General features: G+C 39.7%; 1 long non-coding RNA gene across 1 annotated transcript; it reads right to left on the bottom strand.

Moving 5' to 3' along the window:
* Positions 1 to 202: 202 nt before the first annotated feature.
* LOC116407517 lies at positions 203 to 1,479 on the bottom strand. The gene is made up of 3 exons (XR_004220380.1): positions 1,385 to 1,479; positions 521 to 583; positions 203 to 291 (listed from the first exon to the last, which is right to left on the bottom strand). It is a non-coding gene; the product is annotated as an uncharacterized LOC116407517 (long non-coding RNA).
* Between the last annotated feature and the right edge of the window lie 4,667 nt (positions 1,480 to 6,146).

Consider the following 6,146-nt stretch of genomic DNA (forward strand, 5'->3'; position numbering starts at 1 on the left):
GGCTGCACCAATGATACATAGGATGATAATATTATATATATATATTCTGTCTTTAATTTTGAGATCCATCCATGTAAATGTATATTACACAATATACTCATGTGCTGATGGGATATATTTATATGCAGAGATATATGGAGTCAACTTTTTTGTTTCAGTTAAATATGGGATGGGACATGTTTATATTGCTGTTAAGAACTCACCGGAAACAACAGTATAAGGAAAATAAACCGATCAAAACCAGAATGAAACATATAGTAATGATGATCAATGTCCATTGGATTTGCTGAACTGCAGAAAGAGAGAGAGAGAATATTAGTGAATAAAACCCCAATAAGTCTATTTGCCCAGAAGGACAAGCTTGGGACATAGAGGGTGTAAATGGCAGAGCACTAAGCCTGGTTGGATGCTAAACCCCCCCCTGTAATAATATGGGGCAACATAACGCTGCCCCCCAGCCTGGGCTACAGCCTTCTCTGGGCACAGAACTAAACAACTCATATAGAAATAACTGACTTACGTGCATATCTGGCCTTCACAACAGATGCGACGAACTGAAGGAAACCATTTGCAGTTTCAGGTTCTGAATAAAAGAAGGAAAAGGTTTTTAGTTAAAAATCTTTCTTTAATACACCCCCATATACCAACAATGGGAAAATCCAGAGCTGTCACAAATCAAATACACAAAAAAAATGTCTGCTATTATCAGTATCAGTTGTTTTGCCACCAATTTGTATTTATGCTGTTTAGTTCTTATTGAGTACAAGGAACTGTTTTATTATTTTAGAGAAACAGGAAAACATTTTGTTACAAAAAGCATTTGGATTATTTGCTTAGAATGGACTGTATGGGAGATAGCCTTCCTGCAATTCGGAGCATTCTGGATATTGGGCTTACAGATAGGAGATCACACCCCTGTAATAGATGGCTAATGCCTTCCGCAAAACTGAAAACTTTGCATATACAGGTATGGGACCTGTTATCCAGAATGCTTGGGACCTGTGGTTTTCCAGATAAGGGATCTATCAGTAATTTGGATCTCCATATCTTAAGTAAAAGATCATTAAAACATTAAATAAACCCAATAGGATTGTTTTTCCTACAATAAGGATTAATTATAATTTAGTGGAGTACTGTGTTATTATTACAGGGAAGGAAATCATTTTTAAAAATTTAAATCATTTGCTTATAATGGAGTCTATGAGAGATAGCCTTCCAGTAATTCAGAACTTTCTGGATAAAGGATTTCCGGTTAATGGATCCCATACCTGTATTACATTTTATAGAGAAATAATCAACACACAGGGCTTCTCAGTGCATATACAAAATAATATCTGGGTAACATTTATGGTGACATCAATACAAATCACTAAAGCCCCCTTACCTGCTTTTGGAATATCCATTGGATTTGCTTTCGCAAGTAAAAATAGAAAAAATAAAGCAAATATTGAGATAAAGCTCTGCAACATGTTGCTTCGCTCGCTCCCAACACGCAACTGAACTGGATTTCTGTTGCTCAACAGAAACTGATTCCCCAGCCATTGTGACATCACCAGCAGCTGCTGCAGTGACATACGCAGGCCTTTGAATGGCAAATACCCAGTGACTAACTTTGCAACAACCCTGAAATTAATACTTAAATAATGGCATCAGTTTAAATATAAACCAATGAAATTTAATAGGTGGGAATGGATTGGCTGTTGGTGACTCCTCCCACTTGTTCTAACCCTGAATATGTAGTCACCCAGTGACTGACTGTGCAAAGTTTGGGAACCCTGACATAAATAGTGTGAGAAAGGCAGCATTTAAAATTTAAATCAAAACAATTCCACTTTTTAAAACTTAAAAATGCAGTCCCATAGTGACCCTGGTGTTAATACTGTAAAAATGGCAGCAGGTTGAATTTCCCCATTGAAAATCAATAGGTAAAATCTGATTCATGTTGGTGGCTTCACCCACTTTTTCTAACTCTGAACCGCAGTTACCAGGTGACTAGCAACGTTTGGGGATCTTAGTATTAATATTTAAAGAATGGCAGCAGTTTAAGTTTAAACGTATGAAGTCTATAGGTGAAAACTGATTGGCTGTTGTTGGCCCTGCCCACTTTTCTAAACTCGGAATGTAGGCACCCAGTGACAAACTGTGCAAAGTTTGGGGACCCTGACATTAAAAATGTGAGAATAACAGCAATTAAAATTTCCCCACTGAAAACAATGAAAGAAATGTGATTGACTTTTGGTGGCCCTGCCCACTTTTTCTAACCTTGAGTACGAAGTCACGCAGTGACCAACTGTGAAAAGTTTGGGAACCCTGGTGTTAATACTGTGAGACTGGCAGCAGGTTGGATTTCCCCATTGACAGTCAATAGGTAAAATCTGATTGGCTGTTGGTTGCTCTGCCCACTTAAAAAAAAACAAAAAAGACTTGAATACATAGTCACCCAGTGACTGACTCTGCAAAGTTTGGGAACCCTGGTGTTATTACTGTGAGAATGGCAGCAGAATCAGCCAAAGTGGAAGAACAGTCTGTGGGGTTTTCAACCCAACACAATCATATAAAAAAAAAAGTAAATAATGAAACCTGTTGGAAATGTAATTCCCATAGGCCCCTCTGTATCATAAACACTTATTGTGTTGGGTTGAAAACCCCACAGACTGTTCTGGGTTTTTTTGTGGCGCCCCAGCGGCCCAGTCCGACCCTGAGTGAGTGTGCCTAATGTACCGTATATACTCGAGTATAAGCCGAGCCGAATATAAGCCGAGGTACCTAATTTTACCTAAGAAAACTGGAAAAACGTATTGACTTGAGTATGAGCCTAGGGTGGGAAATGCAGTCGCTACTGCTAAGTTTTAATAATCAAAATAAATACCAATAAAATTACATTAATTGAGGCATCAGTGGGGTATATGTTCTTCAATATTTATTTCAAAGAAAAACAGTAAACTAGCTCTGTAAGCGGAGAAGAGGGTCAACAAAAACAATATGAGTACTGCCCCACGCTCATTGCACATTGGAAAACTGGCAGCAGACCCGGTCCCAGAGGGATGTAAGGGGGAATAAGTATTGCTAGTGGGAGCCTAGGCCAGGGCACTGGAGGGTCTGGCTGCGGGGGGCCTAATTTTCACACAAAGGAGAGAGGGTGCTAGTCTAGAGGGACCCATGGCACCCGACTCGAGTAAAAAAAAAAGTGCTGAAAAACTAGGCTTATACTCGAGTATATACAGTATACAGAGGGGAGGGGAGAAGATACATATAGGCTCAGCAGCAGAAGAAGACAAAAACTGTATCCTATTTATAAAGTAGCCCAATAAAACATCTACTACAGAATTTTTAATTGGGCGCAAACTTTCCCTTCTTAAAATCTACACCGCTGCTATTTTATTTTTTTTTACCTGAATCATAGGGTTTTATTGATCTACAAGTAGGTAAAAGCAAAACAAAATGAGAACAATGAAGCAGCCGGCACACACACTTTTGCCAAATCTCGTTTGCCTACTGGACACCATGTTGCCGCCATATTGCTAATGTAAACAAGACCATTAATGTTATTTCTTTAACTCAGCATGGAGGAAATCTCAAACTGACGTGAACTTTTTTTGTTTGAATTTGACTCCCTTGAACCTCAATGCAGTCCCTTTGTATTAGCCGCCACCCCCCCCCCCCCCCCCCCCCTAGCGCTATTAGCACAGAGGGGGCCTATTTGCTTAGACAAACATTTGCCTTGTGTTAGCGGCTGCAGTACGGTGTGAATTAGGGGTAAGAGGGTTTCTGACCTATTAACATAGCTGGGCTCTGGGTACATTATATCATGAGATACTTGTGGAATGTTATTTGAAACACGTGTGAGGAATACAAACACTATTTGCCAGAATGTTGACTGTCTTACCCTTCCAAGCAGGAAAATAACAGCGAAACATTTATCTAAAGGGGCACAAGGCTTACTGGGAGTTAATCTAATCTATATATCATCTATATATCTGTATATACAGTAGATATATACGAAGTCACAAAGTCAGTTTAAGATTAAAGTAGATTGTAACTTAGATTGTAAGCTCTACGGGGCAGGGACCTCCTTCCTACTGTGTCTCATACCACATGGCACTTATATATATATACATATATGTATTTATTGTATTTATTTATTATATCACTTGTCCTCCCTGTGTGTAATTGTGTATATTGTAAGACTGTACAGTGCTGCGTACCCTTGTGGCACTTTATAAATAAAGTTATACATACATATATACAAGTAAACATTCTAGATACTATATGGTTTTGCTAGTAAAAATATCAGGCCCGGACACAAGGGGGAGCTAAATCATGCCCCTTAGTGCAAATTTACATGGCACTTGCATCCGGGGCATTGCTATACAATTGCATCTTTGATTGAATATCCAGGGCACCCAGGGGGGGGGATTCATTTACATTTAGGCCATAGCTTGTGTTATGCCCCTCTGACCCCAACCCTGTTATCCAGAATGCTTGGGACCTGTGATTTTTGGATAAGAGATCTTTCCATAACTTCCATACCTTCTACTCAAAAATCATTTAAACATTAATTTAACCCAATAGGGCTGTTCTGCCCCCAATAAGGGGTAATTATATCTTAGTTGGGATCAAGTACAGGTACTGTTTTATTATTACAGAGAAAAGGGAATCATTTAACCATGAAATAAACCCAATAGGGCTGTTCTGCCCCCAATAAGGGGTAATTATATCTTAGTTGGGATCAAGTACAGGCACTGTTTTATTATTACAGAGAAAAGGGAATCATTTAAACATGAAATAAACTCAATAGGACTGTTCTGCCCCCAATAAGGGGTAATTATATCTTAGTTGGGATCAAGTACAGGCACTGTTTTATTATTACAGAGAAAAGGGAATCATTTAAACATGAAATAAACTCAATAGGACTGTTCTGCCCCAATAAGGGGTAATTATATCTTAGTTGGGATCAAGTACAGGTACTGTTTTATTATTACAGAGAAAAGGGAATCATTTAACCATGAAATAAACCCAATAGGGCTGTTCTGCCCCCAATAAGGGGTAATTATATCTTAGTTGGGATCAAGTACAAGGTACTGTTTTATTAATACAAAGGATAAGGAAAACATTTTTTTTTAAATTATCTGATTAAAATGGAGATTATGGGAGATGGCCTTCCTGTAATTCAGAGCTTTCTGGATAGTGGGTTTCCAGATAACAGATCCCATACCTGTATCTATAACTATAAATGCTATCCTTCTGCAACAGTTATAGTTGGACAAGTTGGCAGCAGTAGGACGAGATGGGACAGAAGCACCTTACAGTATATTCATGCTGCCCATTCTTCTGTTGTTAAGATACAATTCCCAGGACCCACCAACACCCAGTGACTGTCAGGGGTGCTGAGACTTGAACAACAGCTGAAGAATCAAAGGTTGGACAGTCCCTGCTTCATATAAATGAGTTCCCTAAGAAGGCCCTACTAAAGGCACAGGTTTAGGATCTATTATCAGGAATGCTAGCCTGAGAAGGGGTCTTACTGTAATTGGATTACTCTTCCTTGAGGCTACTAAAAACATTTAAACATTCAATGAACCCAATAGGATTGTTTTGGTACCAATATGGATTCATGCAGCTTAGTTACCATTAGTGATGAGCGAATCTGTCCCGTTTCGCTTCGCTGAAAAATTTGCAAATCTTTTGAAAGATTTGCGAAACGGTGAAAATGTTGCACGTCAAAAAAATCGTCGCCCCCGCGGCTATTCTTTTGTCGCGTGGCTACTCTTTTGTCACCCAGCTATTCTTTTGTCGCCCGGCTATTGTTTTGTCACCCGGCTATTCTTTTGTCGCCCGCGGCTATTGTTTTGCCACCCGTGGCTATTGTTTTGTCGCCCAGCTATTCTTTTGTCGCCGGCGGCTATTCTTTTGTCGCCGGTGGCTATTGTTTTGTCGTCGGCGGCTATTGTTTTGTTGCCCGTCTATTCTTTTGTCGCCCGCGGCTATTGTTTTGTCGCCCGCGGCTACTCTTTTGTCGCCCGTGGCTATTATTTTGTCGCCCGGCTATTATTTTGTTGCCCGCGGCTATTGTTTTGTCGCCCGCGGCTATTGTTTTGTCGCCCGTTGCTATTGTTTTGTCACCCGCGACAATTTTTGGACGTGCA

The sequence above is a fragment of the Xenopus tropicalis genome, chromosome 9 (genome assembly GCF_000004195.4).
Source record: "Xenopus tropicalis strain Nigerian chromosome 9, UCB_Xtro_10.0, whole genome shotgun sequence".
Taxonomy (NCBI): domain Eukaryota; kingdom Metazoa; phylum Chordata; class Amphibia; order Anura; family Pipidae; genus Xenopus; species Xenopus tropicalis.